The sequence below is a fragment of the Nicotiana tomentosiformis genome, chromosome 8, assembly GCF_000390325.3.
Source record: "Nicotiana tomentosiformis chromosome 8, ASM39032v3, whole genome shotgun sequence".
Lineage (NCBI taxonomy): Eukaryota > Viridiplantae > Streptophyta > Magnoliopsida > Solanales > Solanaceae > Nicotiana > Nicotiana tomentosiformis.
In genome coordinates, this window is record NC_090819.1 from 1,758,496 (window position 1) to 1,785,102 (window position 26,607).

Genomic DNA, 26,607 nt, shown 5'->3' on the forward strand with positions numbered 1-26,607 from the left:
CCTAAGTTTTTCATCTAAACCCTTGATTTCCACAATTTACATGTTATAATCTACTCATAATCTATGTATTTAACTCACAATAGGTAGAATTAACTTACCTCCAAGTTTCTAGGTGAGCACCCCTCTCAAGAAGCTACAAAATCGCCTAAGAATGGAGAAAATGGGCACAAAAATAGCTAAGCCCCGTGTTTAAGACATTCTGCCTAGCATTGCTGACCACTTCTTCGCGAACGCGGTAAGTGCCTCGCGTTCGCGAAGGCAAAATTTCACCAGTCCTAAAATACTCTTTGCGAACGCGACAGAGGTCTCGCGAACGCGAAGGCTTGCCTGGCCTACCCTTCACGAACGTGTGGACTCCTTCGCGAACGCAAAGGGTGAAATACGCGTAGGCCTAGGATCCCAAGCTTCGCGAACGCGACGTCCTTCATGCGAACGCGAAAGGTAATTGCCCAGATCCCAAATTCCTACATCCTGAATGCGAGAGTTCTTCCGCGTTCGCGAAGAAGGAAACCAGAACTGGAATTTCTGTTTTTTCCAACTTAGCTCCGGGTGGTTCAAAACTCACCCGAGCCACTCGCGACCCCGTCTAAATGCACCAACAAGTCTGTAAACATAATACGGACCTGCTCGAACTCTCGTAGCGCGTAAATCAACAACAAAACCAAGAATCTCACCCCAAAACCGAATTGAATCAAAATATGAACTTCAAGTTTCCAAATTGCTCCGAACGCTCCGAATCATACTTAGACTACTCGGAATGACACCAAATTTTGCGTGCAAGTCTTAAATCACCATACGAAACTATTCCCAGGCTCGGAATTCCAAACGGACTTCGATTACTCCAAAACATACTCCAAACCAAATTTAAATAACCTTAAAACCTTCAAATAGTCAACTTTCACTGTTAAGCACCGAAACATTTCCGGGTTGTCCAAAACCCGATCCGAACATACGCCAAAGTCCAAAATCATCATACGAACCTATTGAGACCCTAAACCCTAAACCCTAAACCCTATTGAACCTATTGACCGAAGTTAAACTTGGCCTTTTAAAGCCAAACTAAGGAACCAAGTGTTCCGATTTCAACCCGAACCTTTCCAATTGCTGAACTAACCATCCTCGCAAGTCATAAAACAGTAAAAGCACATTCGAGGAGTCTTATTTAGGGGAACAGTTCTAGAAGGAAAAATGACTGATTGGGTCATTACAGAAAGTTGTCTATTTTCTTTTTGAACGGATTAATAAAGAAATATAAATAGCCACATAAAATAGAACAAAGAGAGTAAAAAGGAAACCAAACAACCACTGATTGTAATCTCTAATTAATAAAGGACATGTTAGTCATTAGATAATATATGCATAACTAGTATACAATTTATATATATTAATTAACAAATATAAATATTTTTTGCCCACAGCTAAATCTAAATGTGTAACTTTCCCATAAAAAACAGTGTGGGATGAAAGCCCACGAATTGATAAAATGGACATTGATTATACCCAAAAGAATTTTAACACAGCGGCCGATGTCGCGAATAGAACAAACATATAAGAATAAGGGATTTCTAAACGAAGCTTCTGAAGAAGAAAAAAAGCCCGACGTTTCTGTGAAGCTATCAAAATAAGAATTTATATTGAGAGAAGGAGAGAGGAGGAAATATTTAAGGTACTAATACCTTCTTATTTCAATTTAAAGTTAGTATTATTGGTGGTTTGAATTAAATTGTTATAATTGGGACTTGGATATAGTGAAAATTCAACCAAGATATAGATTGAGTCAAAAATTCTAAGTGATTTCTTTCCATTTGTCTAAACCTTTGGTGAACAGAATTACTTAGTACCCGTGTTGGTGGAAGGTATCACTAGCAAGTAGGATTTAGAATTGAAGGATTTGTAAACTAGGGTTACTTGAATTGGGAGGTGTCACGATCCCAAATTTCCCTCCGTAGAGTGTCGTGATGGCACCTAGTCTCTAAGACTAGATAAGCTTATCAATGCGGAATAATCATAAATATCTGAAAATAAAGAATCTACAATTCAAATGATTACAACTCCCAAAACCCGGTAGAAATAAGTCACAAGCTTCTAAGAATTTATTCTCAATGCCTCTATAAGTCAAGGTCTAAATAAAATATAAGGAAGCAACATAAAATGATAGAAGGGGACTACGGAGTCTGCGGACGCTGGCAGATATACCTCGAAGTCTCCATGCGCAGGTAACTCACTGACATCTAGGCTGGTAAAATGTACCTGGATCTGCACAAAAAGATGTGCAGAAGCGTAGTATGAGTACACCACAACGGTACCCAGTAAGTGCCAAGCCTAACCTCGGTAGAGTAGTGACGAGGTCAGGTCAGGACCTACTGGAGAATAAATAATGGCATGGTAAAATGTTTAAACAATATTATAAGATAAAATGATAATGGAAATAAATCAAGTAGTATGTCACATTTAATTACATCAAATAATGGCAAATAAATACCTCGTGGAAACAAAACAGAATTCTTTTCAACTTGAAGAAAATCACAACAATAATCAAAAGCAACTGCAGCCATAAATCAATATCAACAGGGGCACTCCCGAGGTACCGCCTCGTAGTCCCAAATCATAAACAAATTCACAATATCTCATTTCCTTATATCACCGCGGGAGCCTTCACAATTTATTTAAGAAAAATATTTTTTCCCGAAATAGCATCCCGCGTTTTAGCCACCCTTATCACACCGCATGACTTCTAGTAGTCACCCCTACTAGCCACGCGTATCAAGCCACCCTTATACCACCACATGCGTATCAATATCACAATATATCACAATTTGCACCTCAAGTGCCTAATATTTTAATTTTTCCACAAAACAAATCAACAACAATATTTTTCAATAATAAAGAGCTCACGGCTCATGCCAGAATAATCCAAAAAAAATCTTACAAAAATATTCAAGAATAAATAATTCAGGAAAATAATATTTCAAAATTTTAATACGTTGCTTCAATATCAAATTTAAAAATGTCAAATACTTCATATTAATAATATTTAATTTAAAGAAAATCAACCTTCAAATAATGCACAGTATAAAAGAAACCAAGTTTCAATTAAACAAGTAAAACAATTAGCAGAAAAAGGCAAACAAATTTAAAATATATATATCACAGATCAATGATGAAGAATATAACAAGATAAAATAATTTAATAAATGCGCAACAATGATCTACACAATTTAAAAATATAATCTTTCATATTTAGCCCGTGTACACACTCGTCACCTCGTGTACACGACTTTTAACATATTTTAATAATCACATTAATATCAATTCTAGGGGAAATTTCCCCCACACAAGGTTAGACAAGTCACTTACCTCGACTTGCTTCAATTTAACCAAGTGTTGTGCTTTTTCCTCGATTTTTCCGACTCCGATCGACTCATATCTAGTCATAATTAATTCGATACAGTCAACAAAAATTATAGAAATCAATTTCATAAGAAAATGCTACATTTTTCAATAAAATCCGAAATTAGCTCAAAATCGCTCGTGGGACCCACGTCTCGGAATCCGGCGAAACTTACAAAATACAACAACCCATTCAATTACGAGTCCACTCATACCAATTTTACCAAAATCCGATAACAACTCGACCTCCAAATCTTAAATTTTCGTTTTTGGAAGATTTTACAAAAATCTTGATTTTTCTTCCATAAATTCACGGATTCATGATGTAAATGAGTATGGAATCATGAAATATAATCAATATAGGATAAGGAACACTTACCCCAATGTTTTCCCGTAATAATCGCCCAAAAATCGTACAAGAACCGTGCTCCAAAAATCTAAAACGAAATGAATGAAATGACCATTTTTGGTCCTTAAGTTTCTGCCAATCCGTCACTAAAAGTCCATTTTCCGTCACTAAACGTCCACCAGAAACTGCTCTACCAGCCTTCCTTCAATTGATCATAACATTATGTACAAATGTCCAACTTATAAATGGTTTAACGTTATGGAAACTAGAATCAACCGACTACAACTTTCATGTTTAGCAACTTTTCTGATTCCTTATGAATTGCGAGATATAAGCTTCCAAAGTCGGCTCCATGCATCAGAATTTCTGGCGAAACTGCTCTACTAGCCTTCATTCAATCCATCATAACCTTCTGTACGAATGTCCAAATAATGAATGGTGTAACTTTCTGGAAACTAGAAACAAACAACTACAACTTTCATGTTTTGACAATGTTCCGATTCCTTATGAATTACGAGATATGAGCTTCCAAAGTTGGCTCCAGACACCAAATATTTCTGCAAATTTCCAGCAACCTTCTTTGTCCGAAATCCATTCCGTTTACCTTTCGAATTCCACCCGAGACCTTCGGGATCTTAACTAATTATTCCAACATGTCCCAAAATACAAGACGAACTTAGTCGAGGCTTCAAATCACATCAAACAACATCAAAACGACTAATCGCACCTCAAATCAAAATCTATGAACTTTAAACTTTCAATTTCTACAAACAACATCGGAACCTATCAAATCCAGTTCAATTGACCTCAAATTTTGCACGCACATCATAAATGAAAAAACGGAGCTATGAAAATTTTTAGAATCGGATTTCGACCCCGATATCAAAAAGTCAACCCCTCGGTCAAACTTCCCAAAAAATTAACTTTCGGCATTTCAAGCCTAATTCCACTACGGACTTCCAAATAAAATTTTGATCACGCTCCTAAGTTCAAAATCACCATACGGAGCTGTTGGAATCATCAAAATTCTATTTTGGGGTCATTTGCACATAATTCGACATCCGGTCACTATTTGAACTTAAATTTTAAATTTTTCATCGAAATTACATATCTCGGGCTAGGGACCTCGGAATTTGATTTCGGATACGCCCAAGTCCCAATTTACTATACGGACCTATCGAAACAGTCAAAATACTGATCCGAGTCTGTTTGCTCAAAATGTTGACCAAGGTCAACTCAGTTGTGTTTTAAACATCTAATTTATATTTTAATCCATTCTTCACCTGAAAACTTTTCAAATTTTTTTTATGGACTGCACACGCAAGTCGAGTAATGGTAAATAGTGCTTAGATCACATAATTAATTATTAAATTTAAAGATAACATTTTGGGTCATCACAGGAGGATTCATGGGAATTGTGAGATAGGAGAGACTTGGTGTTAGTAAATAATGAGGAGATTGTAATACCTAAGAAATGAGTAGCCCTAAATTGATGAATGGGGAATGTCCTATCTCGAGCAACGGGCACATAGGAACTAACTAAATTTGACAGAATTGAACTGATTATGTTGGTAGTTCGTGAAGTTGATACATAGATTAGTTTTGTGATGATATAAGATAGTTGAGGAAGTGACAACTTAGCTATTTCATCACGAGTGAAGTGAATGAAACCTTACCATGATTTGTATTTCTACTTCTGACATGATTTATGCTTTCATTGCATTGACTTGGATTTGACTAGCTTAACCCCTTGCTATATGGTTTGAAATATTGCATATGGAAAAAGTTCTTTGCATTATATTACTTAGAAATAGTTTTGAACTATATTGATGTTATTTACCAAACCGTTTCTTGAGATATTTACTGTTACTAGATACGGATTTTTCACGTAACGTGAAATTACTTATCGTTACTTGAAATGTATTTACCGTTGCAAGCATTTTACTGAAGTTTATTTCATGATATGAATAGATATGGAACTGGAATCCCTGGTATCCTCTTAATCCCTGGAATCCCTGACACCAACGAGAACCTCCCTAATTTTGGTTCCCCAAATTTTAGTACAGGTGATCCCTGCATTAGTTCGTCTGGGTGAAGAGACTCATTTGTTATCATATTTTCTTTAAACTCTTAAAGTTGCTCCATTAGTTAATTGCATGAATATTTTGATTATCATAAGATGCATATGTATGCCTTAAACTTTCTGTATTATTGTGTTACAAACATATGGTTATTAGTAGTAGTTGTGACTTGTTTTAATTGGTGCTTGTTGTGTTATATGATTTAGCTGAGACTGGAAAATTTCTATATTCCTAGAAATAAGGAAAGTTTGTCCATCTTTTAAAAAATGAAATTTCTGGTAACTAGCTTACTCGGGGACCCTATTCCCTAAGGTCAGTCACATCCTTAGATTGGGTCGTGACACACGATTTCTTAATTATTTTGAAATTAATGTGTAAATGATGCACAAATTAATACAAATCATGACTTGTAATATGTAAAAGTAATTAATAATAATGACAAGAAACTTGAGATTGAAGAAATAGTAAAAGTTGTTCAGTACTTAAAGCCTAAAGGTTATGCTACATTTGTATCTTTCCGCTGTTTAAGTTCCTAAGGGAAGTGTCATAAAATATTTACACTGGGGATGTATTGTTATCTTTTGTACTATTTTTACGATTTAGATTTTACATTTCTTTTCTTTAGCTGATCAGCTTAATTTACCAAGGTCTAAAACAGTTAAATCGACTGGATCAAGCACGTAATCCAACACCAAAGACGTATGACAATGATGCATATGGCTCCTTATGTAGTATTTTGCCTCTCTGTTCTCTTGAGCAGTTGATGCATGTAGAGAATTTAACACAAGTAAGAAACTAAACTGCTTAGCTTCTTCCTCTTTTTTCAACATTATACATCATGTTTGATTCAGTGCTCAACATCTGGCTTAATTCAGGGAAGAGACTTAGTCCTGTAACTGATAAACTCTGGAAGAGATTTTACAAGATTTAGTTTGGTGAAAAAAGCATAAATCAGGTTGTCCAAGACATGAAGCTAAGGAATGGAACATTCAAATGAAAACAATTGTATGAGGTGATTTACCTTTTTTTCTTTCTTTGTCCCATTTTATGTGATACTATAATTTTCTAGGGAGTCAAACAGGTTCATTTCTTTTAGCAGTTTGAATTGTTAACTATGCTGCTTAGTCCTTTTACTTAGTTCCTGCATATGTCAATTTTATTTTAAAAAACTTGAAACATTTATGTCCGAATTCATATTGGAAGTTGGTGCTTTGATGCTCGTATTCAGAACTTATTCACATAAAGTGGGACGAAGGGAGTATATTTTATGTTCCGTACTTCTTTATTACAGTATTATCAAAGACGCGCTTAATCCCTGAAGCGAGGCTCAAAATATGTTGAGCTCTTCACTTCGTTTTGTGGGCACTTTAGTATTGCATCAAGGCTCTGAGACATACTTTTCCTTGCCAATTAGTGTAATCCTGAAAAGACAACATTAAACAATTGATATTTCACTTTATAGTAATTTCTTTCCAATTTTTTTCCCCATATATTTGTTATCCATGCTTATAATTATTAGTTTTGGACTACATATACATATTTTTACTTTTTCTCCAGTTGCGCCTTTTTTCACTAAGGCCCACACATTATTTGCGCTTTGCGCTTAGAGCTCCAATGGACCTTTGAGTTTTTTTGCGCTTTTCGCCTTTGATAACACTGCTTTATTATGAACTTCAAGTGATTATGTTACGAATTATGTGAAATGTTTCAGCCAACACGAAAAATCAGTTATGGTTTTCTTATTTTTCTTAATATATAGTAACTTCATAATGCAGTCAAAGAGGTTGCTCTAGTGGTGAACACCCTCCACTTCCAACCAAGAGGTTGTGAGTTCGAGTCAATCCAAGAGCAAGGTGAGAGTTCTTAGAGGGAGGGAGCCGGAGGTCTATCGGAAACAGCCTCTCTACCCCAGGGTAGGGGTAAGGTCTGCGTACACACTATCCTCCCCATACCCCACTAGTGGGATTATACTGAGTTGTTGTTGTTATTGTTGTCATTGTTAGTCTCGCCAATATTGTTGTATTTGTAAATAATAATTATGCAAAATATAAGTTATCGTAATGAAACAGTAATTAATTCGAGCCCACTGAATTCACAATGTTTCCTTAAGGAATTTAATCCCCTCCTATTACCCAAGGTTATGGATTATTTTCTCCCAGGATAGAACGAATCACACACTGGTGTAGCGGTACTTCAAACCCCAATGTTTCAGCGAACACAAAGTTCGGTAGCAAATCACACTTACAGTTGCTTTGTTTGAAGTTAAAACAATGCAGAACAAAGGAGGAGAAACTCAGAAAATCGTATGGAAATGCTGAGAGGAAGGAGTGCAATGTATAGCCAAATCTGTTGAGCGATTTCAGTTTTGTGTCTTATGTATTGTGTGTGTCTTTCTTCAACAGCTGCTGCACATATATATATAGCAGCTAGTGTTGAAGAAGAACAATCGTCCACCCTCCATGGTGGAGCATGCATTAGCTTGTTTGTGGAGCAAGCACATTCATGGTGGAAAGAGCATTAGGCGGCTGCTATTGCAGCTGGTGGTCAATACACGGATTGAAAAATATCCGTTACAAATACGGATAATCTTACGTTAATATTTACTATTAACAAATAAATTTGGTCCAAAAAATTAATTAATGAATCAATCATTTGACCAAATCCGAATCCGAATCCGAATCCGAATCCGAAGCCGAAGCTGAAGCTGTAGCCGAAGCCGAGCCGAGCGAGCGACGATGACGGCGCGAGGCTTGCTTTCTTCTTAACTCTTTAAGAGCTACAAGAAGAGCAATTATATATATACCCACCAAAAATCTTTTCCTCTTTCAATATGGGACAATGTCTCATTGTCAAGAGAGGGAAACTTAAAATTTTACTCAAAAAATTCATTTTCCCTCCATTTCCCATTCACCCTCATTTTAAGACTATTTCATCTTAAAAATAAAAAACCTCAACAATCCTCCACATGAATGGGGAATGGCTATATCACGGAAGTATGCATGGAAAAACTGTGTGATTTGCAAGCAAGGATTATTCGCATCTGGATAAGTAGGTTTCCCTTTGAACTTTCCGTAGTGAACTTATGTCGGATATACTCGGTCAATCGATAGATTTGATATCTTTGAACCATCGATCTTTGGTGTATACCTAGACAACCATAAGTCATACAATCAACCCTTAACCGTCTTTGGTTCTCATTGTTGTGTTCGTTTCAGCCATGAACACCGCCTGGTTTCATAAGTGCGTAGAGCACTGGCCTTACAAAGTTCTCCTTGAAGCGGCTAACACTTCACACTTACATAGGTGATTCCTAAACGTGTCATCCTGTAGATACACTATTTGATATACCCCGTATCAAATTTAGAAATCATTAAAAAGCCTTAATGCTTTATCCTTGGTACTGAACATTGTCTCATCACGAGAACGGACTAAAATTTTATTTGACAATGTTGAACCGTCATTAATGACTTTGTTTGATCTCCTTGAACCTAGATCTTGGGATCTCCAGTCTTCTAGGTAGAGTTACCGCCACAATGACTTGTTCTCGGCCATAGCCCCATTCCCCTTGATGATTTCTCAACTACCTCTCTAGTTAGGCCTTTTGTAAGTGGATCCGACACATTATCACTTGACTTTACATAGTCAATCGTGATAATTCCTCTAGAGAGTAATTGCCTAACGGTTTTATGTCTTCGTCGTATATGACGAGATTTACCGTTATACATAATGCTCCCAGCCCTTCCAATTGCCGCTTGACTATCACAATGTATGCATATTGGTGCCAACGGTTTGGGCCAAAATGGAATGTCTTCCAAGAAATTCCGGAGCCATTCAGCTTCTTCACCGGCTTTATCTAAGGCTATGAATTCAGCCTCCATTGTAGAGCGGGCAATACATGTTTGTTTGGACGACTTCCAAGATACCGCTCCTCCACCAATAGTGAATACATATCCACTCGTGGACTTAGAATCAGTTGAACCGGTGATCCAATTTGCATCACAGTATCCCTCAATCACCGCAGGGAAATTACTGTAGTGCAATTCAAAGTTCTGGGTATGTTCTAAATATCCCAAAACTCGTTTCATTGCCATCCAATGAGATTGGCCTGGATTGCTCGTATATCGACTCAGTTTACTTATAGCACAAGCTATATCTGGTCGTGTACAATTCATGATATACATTAAGCATCCCAACACACGAGCATAATCCAATTGTGATATGCTTTGGCCTTTATTCTTTGCTAATACAAGATTCACGTCAATTGGAGTCTTTGCAACTTTAAAGCCCAAGTGCTTGAATTTTTCAAGTACTGTCTTAATATAATGAGATTGTGACAATGCCAGACCTTGAGGAGTCTTATGGATCTTAATTCCCAGAATTAAATCAGCAACTCCCAAGTCTTTCATATCAAACTTGCTATTGAGCATACGCTTAGTAGCATTTATGTTGGCAATGTCATTACTCATTATCAGCATATCATCCACATATAGGCAAACAATGACTATGTGATTTGGAACATTTTTAATGTACACACATTTATCACATTCATTTATCTTAAAACCATTTGACAACATTGTTTGGTCAAATTTTGCATGCCATTGTTTGGGTGCTTGTTTTAGTCCGTAAAGAGACTTAACAAGTCTACATACCTTCTTTTCTTTACCTGGAACCACAAACCCTTCAGGTTGTTCCATGTAAATTTCTTCCTCCAACTCTCCATTTAAGAAGGCCGTCTTAACATCCATTTGATAAATTTCAAGACCATACACTGCAGCTAATGCTACTAACATCCGTATGGACGTAATTCTTGTAACTGGAGAGTATGTATCAAAGTAGTCTAGACCTTCCCATTGTCTATACCCTTTGACTACGAGTCTTGCCTTGAATTTATCAATAGTGCCATCATCTTTGGTTTTTCTCTTAAAAATCCATTTAGAACCCAAAGGTTTATTTCTAGGAGGAAGATCAACCAATTCCCATGTATGGTTGTTCAATATGGATTCTATTTCACTATTGACTGCCTCTTTCCAAAACAATGATTCCGAAGAAGTCATAGCTTCTTTAAATGTTTGAGGCTCATTCTCCAATAAGAAAGTCACAAAATCTGGTCCAAATGAAGTAGAAGTTCTTTGACGTTTACTACGTCTTGGATCCTCCTGATTACATGTACTTTCTTTTGTTTCTTCCCGAGGTCGTTTAGATCCTTCACCAGACGACTCACATTCCTTTTTATACGGATATATATTTTCAAAGAACTCATCATTATCTGATTCTATAACCGTATTATTATGAATGTCGGGATTTTTAATTTATGAACCAGAAATCGATATGCTTTACTATTTGTCGCATATCCTATGAAAACACAATCAACGGTTTTCGGTCCTATCTTTACCCTTTTGGGTTTAGGAACTTGCACTTTTGCCAAACACCCCCACACTTTAAAATAATTCAAGTTGGGCTTCCTTCCTTTCCATTTTTCATATGGAATGGATTGTGTTTTGCTATGGGGCACTCGATTTAATATTCGATTAGCCGTAAGAATGGCTTCCCCCCACAAGTTCTGTGGCAAACCAGAACTTATCAACAATGCGTTCATCATCTCCTTTAATGTGCGATTCTTTTTTTCTGCAATCCCATTAGATTGGGGCGTGTAAGGGGCTGTTGTTTGATGAATAATTTCATATTCTAAATATATTTCTTCAAAAGGAGATTCATATTCACCACCCCTATCACTTCTTATCATTTTTACTTTCTTGTTAAGTTGCGTTTCAACTTCATTTTTGTATTGCCTGAATGCGTCTATTGCTTCATCTTTACTATTCAGTAAGTAAACATAGCAATATCGAGTACCATCGTCAATAAAAGTTATGAAATACTTCTTTCCACCGCGAGATGATATTGACTTCATGTCACAAATATCTGTGTGAATTAAGTCTAAAGGATTTGAATTCCTTTCAACTGACTTATAAGGATGTTTAACATACTTAGATTCCACACATGTTTGACATTTTGATTTTTCGCATTTCAAACTTAGGCAGTACTTCCAAGTTAATCATTTTCCGCAAGGTTTTATAATTGACATGACCCAAACGTACATGCCATAAATCATTTGACTCAAGTAAGTAAGAAGAAGCTGAAATATTATTATTGTTTTCCACAACCATTACATTCAGATTGAAAAGGCCCTCGGTGAGGTAACCTTTTCCTACAAATATTTTATTTTTACTTATGACAACCTTGTCGGACACAAAAACGCACTTAAAACCGTGCTTAACAAGAAGTCCAGTAAAGACTAAATTCTTTCTCATTCGGGAACATGAAGGACATTTTTCAAAGTCATGACCTTGCCAGAAGTCATTTTCAGAAATATCTTCCCATATCCTTCAACTTTTGTTGTTGAAGCATTTCCCATATAAACTGTCTCTCCGGGTCTAGCAGGAGCATAAGTATCAAAAGCTTCTCTAACTGCATAAAACATGGCGAGTGGCTCCTGAATCAAACCACCACAGTTTAGGATTTTCCACCAAGTTACATTCAGAGAGCATGGCACACAAGTTATCAACATCATCATGGTTTACTACCATGTTTGCTTGACCCCTTTTCTTGTCTTTCTTCGGAGCACGACACTCCGTAGATTTGTGTCCGGTTTTCCCACAGTTGTAGCAGTTTCCACTGAACCGCTTCTTGCTTGGGTTGTATTTCGGACCAGAAGCCTTCTTCCTCTTTTTGTTAGCTTCAACAATATTTGCTCCCATTATTGTTGAATTTCCACGGCCTCTCCTTTCAGCAGCTTTATTGTCCTCTTCGATTCTCAACCGAACAATGAGATCTTCAAGGGACATTTCCTTTCGTTTGTGTTTCAAATAATTTTTGAAGTCCTTCCACAACGGAGGCAACTTCTCAATCATTGCTGCTACTTGGAATGCTTCATTGATGACAAGACCTTCAGCAAGTAGATCATGAATAATCACTTGCAATTCCTGGACTTGGGTAATAACAGACTTGCTATCTACCATTTTGTAGTCCAAAAATTTTGCGGCAACGAATTTCTTCATCCCGACATCTTCAGTTTTATATTTCTTTTCAAGCGCATTCCACAATTCTTTTGACGTCACTGAATTCACAGTGTTTCCTTAAGGAATTTAATCCCCTCCTAGTACCCAAAGTTATGGATTATTTCAGTTTTGTGTCTTGTGTATTGTGTGTGTCTTTCTTCAACAGCTGCTGCACATATATATAGCAGCCAGTGTTGAAGAAGAACAATCGTCCACCCTCAAATAAATTTGGTCCAAAAAATTAATCAATCAATTGACCGAATCCGAATCCGAAGCCGAAGCCGAAGCCGAAGCCGACGGCGCGAGGCTTGCTTTCTTCTTAACTCTTTAAGAGCTACAAGAAGAGCAATTATATATATACCCACCAAAAATCTTTTCTTCTTCCAATATAGGACAATGTCTCATTGTCAAGAGGGGAAAACTTAAAATTTTACTCAAAAATTTTATTTTTCCTCCATTTTCCATTCACCCTCATATACCATTTTTACGGTCCCTTCATTTTTACTTGATTTTATTTATTATTTAGTCAAATGTTAAAGGCTTTTTCATAAAATTCTTTTTGTAATGGAATTATTCTAATTATTTCTGATATACATTCTAATACATATTCTATATATTCTATATCTTGGGTTCTTTGATATTCTTCTATATTATTTTTTACTAGGTTTGTTAGTAAATCTATATTATCTGTAATTTATTGCCAATATTGTAGATATATATGATTCATCATGTGTTATCAAAATATAGGTCTAATTCATATAAATCTGTTTCTGGTATAATTAATTCTGTCCAATTTTGGTTCATTAGTTCTGTTATTTCAATTTTAAGTAATTTCTCGTAGATTATTCTTCTTACATCATTAAAGTATAGATACTTTAAGAAGTAATAAAAAATTTAATGGTGAAATAGCAACAACAAATATAGAAATATTATACAAATATGAAATAGCCATAAGAAACGAATTTAGTAGTATGACTACAGAAATTGAAGAACAAAATAAAGAGAAACAAACAAATAGAAATTTAATAACAAAACTAGCAATATGTAATATGTGCTATATAGACGAATATACTTGTGCATTTAGAGAATATTATTATAAAGGAACATATAATACAGAAGAGAGCAAAGAAATAAGAAAACTATATTTCACAAAATTATCAGAACCTTTTAATTCTAAAATAATAAAAGACTGGAATGAAGCAGGATTAACAGATACTTTAGGAGCTAGAATAAAATTTCTACAACAATGGTTTGTACAAATATGTGAAAAATATAAAGAAGAAGCAAAAATAGAAAAAACATTAATAAAAAACCTAAGATGTTGTAAAAACAAAGCACCACCACAATTTGGATGTACAGATAATATATATAATAAAAAATGAAAAACAAAGAAATATAAAAAATATAAATCAAAATATAAAAATAAAAGACCAAGAAAAAGATATTATGTAAAAAATTACCAGAATAAGAGATTATTTAGACCAAAAAAGAAACTAACAGAATGTACTTGCTATAACTGTGGAAAATTAGGACACATAGCTAAAGATTGTAAAGCACCAAGAATCCCAAAGAAAAAGCAAATAACCGAAATCATAATTGATGATGAAGAATATATGCAGATGGAATATATAGATTATGAACTAGATAGTGAAGATAGTATATATGAAATATCAGATATAGAAGATGAAATGGAAAATGAAATAACTAAGGAAGATGATGAAGTCTAATGACTGAAAAAGAAATAAAAATAATAACACGAGAAGAATATAAAGATGAAGAATCCTCAGAACAAAAGATTATATTTGATAATAGTATATTTGAACAAATAAAAGGAAAAGAATTAGACCTTAGTGTTGAAAAAATATTTGAAGTACCTACGATAAAAAATTGGTTTAAAAGACAAAAAGAAGAATATTATGTGGTTAGCCAAAAAGAACATATAATTGACTGTAAATATACAAAAGGAAAAGCTAAAATACCAATAATAAATAAAAGAATAATAAACAAAGAAATACAAGATATAAAAGCAAAAATATATTTTGATTTATATTTTTTATATTTCTTTGTTTTCTATTTTTTATTATATATATTATCTGTACATCCAAATTGTGGTGCTGCTTTGTTTTTACAACATCTTAGGTTTTTTATTAATGTTTTTTCTATTTTTGCTTCTTCTTTATATTTTTCACATATTTGTACAAACCATTGTTGTAGAAATTTTATTCTAGCTCCTAAAGTATCTATCTTAAAAATAAAAAACCTCAACAGTCATAATGCAGGCAAAGTTAGAGGAACTGGAAGAAACTCAACAGAAGTTATTCAAAAGAATTGGGCAGTACTTATACCTAAAGGAAGATGGTAAGTAAGCAATTTGCTTCTTTTTTTGATTGTTCTTTCATTTGTTCTCTTTCAAAAGCGGTGGAAATTGCCTCTTATTGTTGTCATCTTAAACTAGTATTATATGATAAGTCGATTTTATATCATTTAATTAGTTAATTTTCCTTAGTAAGTGGCAAGTCTTTGGCATGAGAATTGAGAGTGGTTTTCTAACATAATCTTATCTACTTTCTGCAGGTACTGCAAGATTGGAATATCAGAAGAATTTTTGGAAAAGAAATCACAAGAAGAAAACAGAGGTGAAGCTCGGAACTGGACAGTTATCAGTGTGCCGGCGCCTTTCCTCATAGCTGCAGCACCAAGAAATCAACTAAGAATAGGTGGTGTAGATATTGGGAAGAGGAGATGAAGAGAGCAATGACAAGACAAAACTAGTGGCAAAAACAGAGTCAGGATTTGAAGTTTAGGACTTCTGTCGCTGCCACCTAACCCATTGTTCATTTTAGTTACTACTAAGTTTGCTATTAAATATTTATACATATTTAATGGATTTCGTAATACAAATACAGGGTCTAAATAAAAGTTACTGAATTCGTCCGAACCTGTACCTAATATTATAGCTTTGCCCTGACTAGTGGTTGAAGAAAGCTTTATTCAAATAACTATTGGACTGTAAAATTGTGGTGCAAGAGTATTAGTAACATTTTAAAACTTTACACATATTTAGTTCTAACCTGTATACTTTGGTTACCTGTTTTCAAGATTCTTGAGATAGGATTTATTTTTAGGGGGTCTCATGCTTAATCAAATATGTAAAGAGCAAGTCTGAAAATCAAGAAAAGAACTGAAATCAACTCACAGTCTTTGAGCTTCGAGTTTGTCCATGATTTCCACAAGTAGAGATGGCAATGGGACAGGGCGGTTGCGCTGCAGATTGAACCTTAATCCGCAACTATTTTCACCCGCCACGCTCCGATACGATCATTTTCATTTTTATCTATCTATCTATCTATTAGTGAAGGTATATATGAACGAATCCACCAAAATGGCTAGTAGGCTGAAACTAATTACATTTGCTAGTCAAAAAGTGTATAAAATATGTATATTATATGTATATGTACAAATATATATATTTTGTTTGCTGTTATTTTTGTGAGTGCTAAAATTATACATTTCTCTTTCTTTCTAATCACCTCAAATTATACGGAAAGGCATGCCGGATAGTCGGTATATAATTATCTGCACAAGTGTTTATATCAAATTAAGGATTTTAACCTTACTTATCTAAAATTAAAGTGAAGATACATATTACTCAACCATAACAACAACAACCCAGTATAATCTCACTAGTGGGGTCTGGAGAGGGTAGTGTGTACGCAGACCTTACCCCTACCATGAGGTAGAGAGGTTGTTTCCAATAGACCTTCGGCATCCTTCCCTCCAAGAACTCCCACCTTGCTCTTGGGGTGACTCGAACTCACAACCTCTTGGTTGGAAATGGAAGTTGCTTACCATGAGAGCAACCCTTCTTGTGTAACTTTAAATAAAAAAACATATGTACGAATTACATTTATTACTTTAGTGTAAATAGTAAATTTTTGCTACCATAGCAACAATACATGCAATTAGGGGTGTACATAGACCGGGTTAGTTCGATTTTTATCAAAACCAAACCAAACCAACTATATCGGTTTGGAATAGTTCGGTTTTGTCAGGGTTTTTGTTACTTAAATACTATTTCAATCTTACTTTGTTAAATATTTGATAAGTAAATATATATTTAGTAAAAATATAAAAAATTGACAAATATATTATCGATTAAAATATTCTTATGGAAGAATTCTATTAGTAACACATAATAGTTATTTTTTTAGTCATCTGACAATAATTTTTCGTTGATGTACACTTTCAGGTTAACCGAATCTAGTAATTAAACATAAAAATCAATATGATACCTAAATATTAATAATCACTTCACATTCGAAAAAGATATAAGAATTTAATAGATTTTAACGTATGATATGAATATGGAAGAACAAAGAGATAAACGCATTTCAGTAATACTTGATAAGAAAGTAATCATACAACCTATAAATTTAAGGTCAATAAATATGGAGCACTTCATATTCTATTAAAATTTATACCCCGCAAGAGAATCCCAAATATTTCTAGATATTTTTTAAAGAAAATTCTATATAAAATCTTAAATGTATATATAAAAATTATATGTTTATATGTCGGGTTGGTCCATATTTTTTTACTCAATAACAAACCAAGTCGGATTTTTTAATCGGTTTGGTTTGACTTTTCGATTTGATGCGGTTTTTCGATTCGGTTTGTACATCCCTACCTACAATTACAATAACAATATATTCGGTGTGATTTCGCACGTAAAATTTGAGAATGATAGTGTGTATGTAAATTTTACCTATATTTTATGTGAGATAAAAAAGTGATAGACACTCGAGTCAAGAAAAACGTTTTCAATACCGGTTTGAAAATACAAGAGCAGGGACATAACAATACCTGCAATTAATAGTACTGGTTTGCCCACGTGAGGGGTTTGACATTATTGTGACATAACAATACCTGCAATTAATAGTACTGGTTTGCCCACGTGAGGGGTTTGACATTATTGTGTTTTTGCTTCGTCCATGCTCCATTATGATAATGACTGAATGAGATACTTCATTGGTTATAAATATTTGAATTTATGGTGTCTCCTTTTTATTTTATTTTACTTTTTGGTGTAAGTACTGTTTTAGCCCATTTTTAGCAATGAGAATTTATTATATTTTCACACTTGCATTGTAGTCTGTATACTGTTTCCTCAATGTTTGGTGTTTTTTTATTTAAAGTTATAAATAAAGGAAATCATTTCCAAAGACACAATGTGGACAAAACTATAACTTAGGCTCATTCATTATACAAACATGAAAATAGTAAATTGATGGTAACGAAATGATAAAGGTTGTAGTGTATACTAATTATTTCATCCGCTCACTTTTACTTGTCAATTATACTAAAAATATATTTTTACTTTTATTTGGTCACTATACTAAATCAAGAAAAAACAAATCCTATTTTATCCTTATCATTAACTATTTATTCCTCCAAATCAGTTCCCAAGACTTTTAGAAATATTATCATTATTATGGATAAAATTGTAAAATATATATATCATTTATTGTTTCTTAAGGGACGTGAAAAGTACAAAGTGGACAACACAAAGTGAACTAATGGAGTACTCAACAACAATAATAACAATATATCTAGTATGATTCTACAAGTGTCATCTAGAGAAGATGCGGTGTACATAGACGTCTACACAAGGTGGAATTGAGGTACCAATAGAGGGGTCCATAGTAGAACACCAACAATCAATCAAACTATAATTTGAGGATGCCGATGTTGTAGAAGAGATACTAGAGTCAAGCAAGGACATTGATGATACATATTTAGTTGACTCTAGTGTCATTAGTGTTGAGGATGTAGACAGTCCCAATGTTTATGTAGTTGAGTGCATTGGTCCACACTCCAAGTATTTTTTCACACTGTGTTTGGATGATGATATAGAAATGGAGTCATCCGAGCCACTTGAGGAGTCAAGGAATGAGGAACAAGGTGCCTACATTCTGAAATTCTTCTTGCCAGAAAGTCGGGAATACACATCTTATCTAAAGTCCAAGAAGTGCATAATACTATATTATTTTATTGGGCCAGTCAAATTCGTTCCACCACCCCAGGAGCATGATCATAGAGCAGAATCAAAACTTGGGGTCCAATTCATAAGTTCAAAGTGGAGGCGGAAAGTGATTCGCGTCGTGCCGCGACGTTAAATCAAGTGTTTGTTGGGAGGCAACCCAGCTTTACTGCTTTCTTTTATTTTTTATTATTGTAGTGTCGATTTTTGATTTTCTAGGAGCATGGAAAGCAAGCCATTGGAAGGATGCAACAGCAAACCAGATGGTTGGAACTAAGTGTGAGGTACCCGCATGAAGAACCAAGCCTGGGAGAAGTTTGAGTACTCCATGAGCTGCTGGTGCTTCGCCCTTTGGCCTACTAGGGAGTTTTTCTTACCCTCTTATTAGTTATGGTGTGCATTGGGGACAATGCACAATTTTAAGTGTGGGGTGAGGAGATTGTCTGGGTAACTTTCTATGCTATTTTAGTTGTGTTAGTTTAATTGAATATTTTTTTTAGAGAACAAAAATAGAAAAGATTGGACTTTTTCCGATGATGGATCTATTAGACAATTTTCTTGAGGGATTTAAGTCATATATATATATATATATATATATATATATATATATATATATATATATATATATATATTTCCTCATAGGTAGTGAGATGAATTGAATTGCAGCGATATCTCTTAGGTTTGTTATGCCTTGAGAATAGTTAGTACTATGGTTGTGACGCTTAGGCTCGGTTTTTTACTCTCGCATAAGTACCTGAAATCGTAGATTCTTAATTTTTCTTAACTGCTTTGACTGGAGTATCGCGATGAAACCAATCCTGAGTGAGTTATATGCCATGTGTGTGTGAGTTTTGTATGTATTCTGTGCATTGCATTTGATGTCTAGAACTTACCTTGTGTGTGTGCAAAGCGAAATAGTAGTCTTGTTCAGTCTGAGAAGTGATATAGGCATTTTTTTTGTTAAACCAGAAATATATATATATATATATATATATATATATATATATATATATATATAGTGTATCCACCTAAAAGTTATGTAACGTAGTTAACCCCTTTGAGCATGTAATCCTGTTTCTTTAGCAACCACACTACAAGCCTTACTCAATTGTTTGAATTAACCATTTATTTGAACCTTTTCACCTCTAATGAGCACTTGAATTGTTATGAACTTTGTAAAAGTTAAAGTGTGGGGTGGTTGGTTTGGTTTTTGAGTGAAACTAAGGAAATAAGGAGAAATGTGCACTGTTTTGAAAACGTAAGAGCCTCTTGAATTGAAAAAGAAAGAAAAAAAGATGTATTGTTGGGAAAAGGAATATTATTTGATAAATGGCGACTTTTAATGTAATTATGCTTAAAGGAATATGGGGTAATATAAATTGAAGTGAAGGTGGAATGTTTGGTTTGGCATAAGTATGGAATGTGTGTCAAAGTATATGTATTGAAGTGCTTAAGAGAGGTGTAGTCACTCATATCCTGTCACGACCCAAAATCTAACTAGTCGTGATGGCACGTAACTCAACCCGCTAGGTAAGCCAACTTTCAATTATCCAATTCTAATAACAATTATTAAAGTAATTTAAATGAATAAACATCTTAATCTTATACATCTCCCAAGAACTGGTAGTACAAATCATGAGCTTCTAAGAATAGAGTATACAAAGCGAAAATGAAATAAATACATAGTTTGTTTGAATAATACATAAACAGAGCTTTTATAAATCTAAGGCTACCCTGAACAAAAGGCAGCTATAACAGGAACGCAGGTACATCTTCAAGTCCCGCAACCATCGAGCACAGCAACAACAACAGCCAACAGCTGCACGCAATGTGCAGAAGTATAGTATCAGTACAACCGATCCCATGTACTGAGTAAGTAACAAACCTAGCCGTAAGTTGAAAGTAGTGACGAGATCCCACCAAGGTCGGGTCCAAAACCAATAGTCCATAATAGTCCATAACAACAACAAGCAAATAATACCAGAAGTAACTCAGAGATAAAATGCTCAGCCAAATCATGATTTCAAAATAATAGTTCTTCCTTTCAAATCCATCAGTGAAAACTCAAATCTTTTGCCGGAGTTTCCAAAAATATGAATAGTTTGAAAACAATAAATTTCTCCCAAAATCTTGTCAATAATAAATAAGATGTTTCATTTTTCTTCCGTATAACCCGTGTAAAAACAAATGCATCACTATGCCCATCTGTCAAAAAATGTGTGATAAATCATGAATGATGCAATGTAGTACAACACGAGGAAATACATCTCTATGCATGTATGTCATGTGTGCATGCCAATGCGATGCAACTCAGTGATAAAATCATAAACAACCCCTCGGGCAGAACATCACTCATATACAGTCCCTCGGGCAGAACATCACTCATATACAGCCCGTCGGGCAAACCTCACAGTCACTCGTGCCACTGGGGCATACCTCACAATCACTCTTGCCACTCGGGCATACCTTACAATCACTCATGCCTCCCAGTCACTCAGCACTCGTCACTCGGCACTCGCACTCGCACTCAGTAGGTACCTGCGCTCACTGGGGGTGTGTACAGACTCCGGAGGGGCACCTTCAGCCCAAGCGCTATAATCTGTACGGACAACTCACGTGCTATAATAATAAAGTATGTTGCAGGCGGGCAACCCCGATCCACACTCATCCTCACAAATCAGACCCTCGGCCTCACTCAGTCATAAACCTCTCAAGCCACTCGGGCATTTCAGTAAAATAGGGCATTCGACCCAAAACATTTATATGCATCAAAATAGAGTCATAAAACTGAGTTATGATATGCAAAAAAATGAATATGACTGAGTATGAATTTTCAATTTAACACAATATTTCACAGCAATATGACCTCTGTGGGTCCCAATAATACTGACACATAACCTCAACATGATTTGTAATATGCTTTTCAGCTCAATTTCTTTAACACATAAAACTGCATGGAAAATACCAAGGTTATTTAACTATAAAATTCCACATAAACAATTATGTCACAATTTATGTAGTGCACGCCCACACGCTCGTCGCCTAACATGTGCGTCACCTCCCAACAATTCACAAAATACATATATTCAGGGTTCATACCCTCAACTCCAAGATTAGAAGAGTTACTTACCTCGAACAAACCAAATCCAATATCGAGCAAGCTAAGCAATGCTCTAGAAATTCCATTATGCGCGCATAACTTCCAAACGACTCGAATCTAGTCACAATTAATTTGATTCAGCCCACAAAATTTATAGGAATTAATTCCATATATAAATACGAATATTTCCACAAAATTCAAAATTACTCCCCAAAAATCAAATGTGAGGCCCACGTCTAAGAATCTGACGAAAGTTACAAAATATTAACGTCCATTCAACCACGAGTCCAGCCATATAAATTTTACTCAAATCCGACATCAACTCGACCCTCAAATCTCCAAATTAAACCAAGAGGATTTTCACAATTATTTTCCAACTTAATTCACCAATTAAATGTTAAAAACAACCATGGATTCGGGTAATTTAACCAATATTGAGTTAAGAACACTTACCCCATTGTTTGCTCTAAAAGTCTCCCAAAAATCGCCTCAATCCGAGTACAAATCGTTAAAAATGGAAAATGGGACGAAGTCCCATTTTCTGAACTTCAACTTTCTGTCCAGACCTCTCTTCTTCGCGAACGCGACAGGTCCCTCGCATTCGCGAAGCACAAAAAGTGCTTCCCAACATTTGCTCTTCGCGAACGCGAGACACTGTTCGCGAATGCGATGCTTTACGGAGCCTTTTTTCACGAACGCGAAGGCAAAAACCTATGCCCACTATGTTTCCCTTCGTGAACGCGATACCCCATACGTGAACGCAATGCACAACCCAGCTTCTCTTCGCGAACGCGAAGAGTAAATCCTGCTTGCCTGAAATTCCTCTTCGCGAAAGAGAAAATTCGAAAAATGCAGCAACAGATATCAGCAATCTCACCAAGGCCAAAAATGATCTGTTAACCATCCAAAAGTCACCCGAGCCCCTCGAAACCTCAACCAAATATACCAAAAAGTCCTAAAACATCATATGAACTTAGTCGAACCTTCAAATCACCTCAAATAACGCTAAAACCATGAATTACAACCCAATTCAAGCCTAATGAACTTTAAAATTTTTAAATTCTATATCTTGTGCCGAAATATATCAAATCAATCCGGAATGACATCAAATTTTTCACACAAGTCATAAATGACATAATGAAGCTATTCCAATTTCCATAATCGGATTCCGACCTCGATATCAAAAAGTCAACCCCCAGTCAAACTTCCCAAAATTCAACTTTCGGCATTTCAAGTCTAATTCCACTACGGACCTCCTAATAATTTTCCGGACATGCTCCTAAGTCCAAAATAACCATACAGAGATATTGGAATCATCAGAATTAAACTCTGAGGTTGTTTACGCATAAGTCGACGTCCGGTCACTATTTTAACTTAAGATTTAAACCTTTGAACTAAGTATTCCAATTCATTCCAAAACCTCACCGGACCGAACCAATTACCCCGGCAAGTCACACAACAAATGTAATCCTAATTTGAGCAGTAAATGGGGAAACAAAGTTATAATACTCAAAACAATGGTTGGGTCGTTACATATCCAAATATATCCTACCCGGCCTGCAGCCTACATTACAACCAATGAAAGTCCTACTTGATCTTAGACTGGATGAACTCGATTAGTAGAGTATTACACTACGGGCAAGCCTATTGTGCATCATTTGTGGCATATGAATGTTATTTCTGGGAGAGTGAATTTTGTCTATCTTGAGTTCCTATGTTCTTAAAATTCATTGTGTGTGGAACTAAGCTCTTTGATTGAGTGAGGGAACATGATTAATAAAGGAAAGGTAATTTTGTTGACATCCATGTTAGAGTAGGTAAGTGAATTGTGAATAAGGCATGGTATTTGTGAGTAGAATCTTGAGGCGAGGATGTCACACTTGTGTGCTTACACTATTTTTAATTTTGTTTTTGGTGTAATGAGTTAGGAGAATTTCTTTAAAAGGTCGTGTCTATAAGTGTAGTTTGATTGCTCGAGGACGAGCAATGTTTTAGTGTGCGGTATTGATGTGTGGCTATAATTTCATAGATTTGTACATTATGTGCCTTGCATTTTACATGATTTAATGATAAATTACACTTTATTTGCGCATAATGGAATATATTTTATGTGTAGGTGAATTGGAGATGAAAGTAGAGCAAAAGGGATACTTAAATGTTGAAAGTGTGCTCGAGAACAGTGAAAAAGAGATACCTGGCGAGGCCAGCCAAAGGCCAAGCTGAACCAGGCTTTAGCCTGGCAAGGCCAGCCAAAATCCAGGCGTTAGGCTGGCAACGCCAGGCCTGAGGCTAGGTCCAATCCGAGTTTTGAAGACTTCATTCGTTTCCGGGTTTGACAAGGACTTCACCTACACATTTAGGGTTTCTTCTACACATATAAATAGACCTAAAAACACCACTTGGAGGGACTTTGGGCTGCCAGAGGCAAGAAGAGCTGGTGGAATCACCTATTGGGAGTTAGAATCATCGATTTCTACATCTTTTCATCTTTACTCTGTATTTTAATTATGCAAAATATTTGGGATATTGCTACTATGAGTATCAGTAGCTAATGTTTTTTCTAGGGTTTTGATGGAACCTATTAGAAGATAATTTTCTTGTTACGTTAATATAGATTTGTCATAGTATTTTCTCTATTTGTTCAACTATATTATTCTTATGGTTGATTAAAGGGCCCTCAATTAACTGTGCCTATTTAGTATGTATTACTCGGGAGAGAGTGCATATTTAGGTAGTTGTTGAACAACATCACTCCTAAACATATATGAGGGATCAATACGGAGGTTTAAAGGTGGGATTAGGGATAACGAAACCTTGGTGCGATCTGAGTGAGCTGTACTTAATGCCAGCTAGCGTAATTCGGGAGAATGTGTCTAGTAAATTGTGGTAATTACTCGGGAGAGAGTTACGACAGTTAGAGTGCTCATGATCGATAGAGAAGACTTAGGCAAATTTATAGGAAACGTAGCGGAAAGGATTCCGACAATTGGGAAAATCATAACTCTAGACCTCCTTAGTCTTGTCTAGAATTTCATCCATGTTAGTTGATAATTTTACTGCTTTATAATATTTTCTAATTAATTAGTAGAAATAAAAATCAAATCTTTATAACTAGAAAATTATTCGAACTTGTGTTTCCTTGCAATATTGAACAGTTGTAGCTAAGCCTTAGTTCTCTGTGGGATTCGACTCCGGACTTATAAACCGGATTATATTTGCAACGACCGCTTAGTCCTTTTTATAAGGCATAGTTGGGCGAGATCAAGTCGTGCGAAAATCTTAAAATAATATGAACATGTGGTCGTATTTATATAAAATTTAACATCTATTCTCATAACGGAGTTGTAAGTGGATGTAAAATGGTATGATTTGATGTAAATACCTTACTTAGTGGAGTAAGCCACGTACAATCAAGGGTGGTCAGTTGAACACCCTTTATTGAAAAATTATACTGTATTAATAATAAAAAATTTCTTTTATAGATGTATATTAAATCTTGAACACACTTAACGAAATTTTTGACGCCGCCACTGATCTTATGGCTACCATCTCAGGTACCTGCCGGCTACCATTCACTATTGTTGGTTATTAGTAGAATAGTAGTGAAAGGTAAATAAGGTAAAATTGATGATTAGTTAAAGTATATAGGACAAGAAATGCAGCTAGCAATATCTGAAAAAACTTTGTATTATGATGGTGCAAGGTTAGTTCATATATAAGAGGAAGCTGAAATTTAGCACTGATATGAATAGACTGAACTGAAGGGTGGGATCCAGCAGCTTCTCTTTTAAATGCCATTGTGTTCAGTCCTCTGAAGGGCTTGTTTCTTCATACACCGCACTCATGTCCCTACACAAACAACCCACGGGTTGCACAACCAACTCACATGCTATAGTATAATATAAAGATCCACACGGCCAACTCACGTGCTGCACGGCCGAATCATGTGCAATAATATAATATAAGGATCCACACGGATAACTCACGTGTTGCACGATTAACTCACGTGCTATAGTATAATATCTCACAATCAGGCCTTCGGCCTCGCTCAGTCATAAGGCTCTCCAGTTTCTTGAGCTCTCAACAATCATGAAATCAGCCCAAACAACCATGATATGATACATCAATAATGAACAATAGAGATCGAGATAAAATAATCAAGTAAACTGTGACTTAGTACAAAATAACAATTTAAGCAGATAATTGAACATGTACACGACTTCTATGGGTCCCAACAGTACTAACACATATAGAACACATAACTATCAACAAGTTATTCAACTTTACAGTTTTCACGGGATGGACCAAGTCACAATCCTCTCGGTGCACGCCCACACGCCCGTCACCTCCAAAATAATCACATGATACAAAATCCGAGGTTTCATACCCTCAAGACCAGATTTAAAACTGTTACTTACCTCAAACCGTTAAATTTTTATTCCGCTAAACCTTTGCCTCATGAATTGGCCTCCAAACGCCTTACATCTAGCCACAAATGATTCGATTCGGCCAATAAAATTTATTGAAATTAATTCCATATGAAAATACAAAGTTTCCATAAAAATCCGAAATTAAACTCAAAAATCGCTCGT

At 35.4% G+C, this 26,607-nt stretch overlaps 2 long non-coding RNA genes across 2 annotated transcripts in view; both read left to right on the forward strand.

The window, feature by feature from the left end:
• The window catches only part of LOC138896751 (uncharacterized), a 137,485-nt gene that overhangs the window by 2,217 nt on the left and 108,661 nt on the right, over nt 1-26,607 (forward strand). The window lies entirely within an intron of this gene.
• LOC108944874 (uncharacterized) lies at nt 15,098-15,957 on the forward strand. Its single transcript, XR_001969007.1, has 2 exons — nt 15,098-15,233; nt 15,450-15,957. It is a non-coding gene; the product is annotated as an uncharacterized lncRNA (long non-coding RNA).